The sequence below is a fragment of the Buceros rhinoceros genome, unplaced genomic scaffold (assembly GCF_000710305.1).
Source record: "Buceros rhinoceros silvestris isolate BGI_N320 unplaced genomic scaffold, ASM71030v1 scaffold7931, whole genome shotgun sequence".
NCBI lineage: Eukaryota > Metazoa > Chordata > Aves > Bucerotiformes > Bucerotidae > Buceros > Buceros rhinoceros.
Window position 1 is genome coordinate 640 of NW_010392472.1, and position 302 is coordinate 941.

The window sequence follows — 302 nt, forward strand, 5'->3', positions numbered from 1 at the left end:
TAAGAGAGAACTTAACCCATTGCTCTGCCCCAGAGGAGACCCAGAATACTACAACACTCCTTGGGGGTGTTGTCAAACCCCTTCTTCAGGGTCTGCAGTGGCCCCACATCTCCCAAGGCACTGTTCCACTGTTCCTCTGTGGTAGCACTCTGCTTCATAGTCTCCTTCCTTATGGATCATTTTTCCACAGGCACACACGTGCTTTTTCTCCAGCACACGCTGTATGTGCCTTGGGGCTTCTTCCAGGGACTAGAGAGATCATTTCATTTTGAGGTGATGGCAGAGAAATGTGTTCTCTTTCC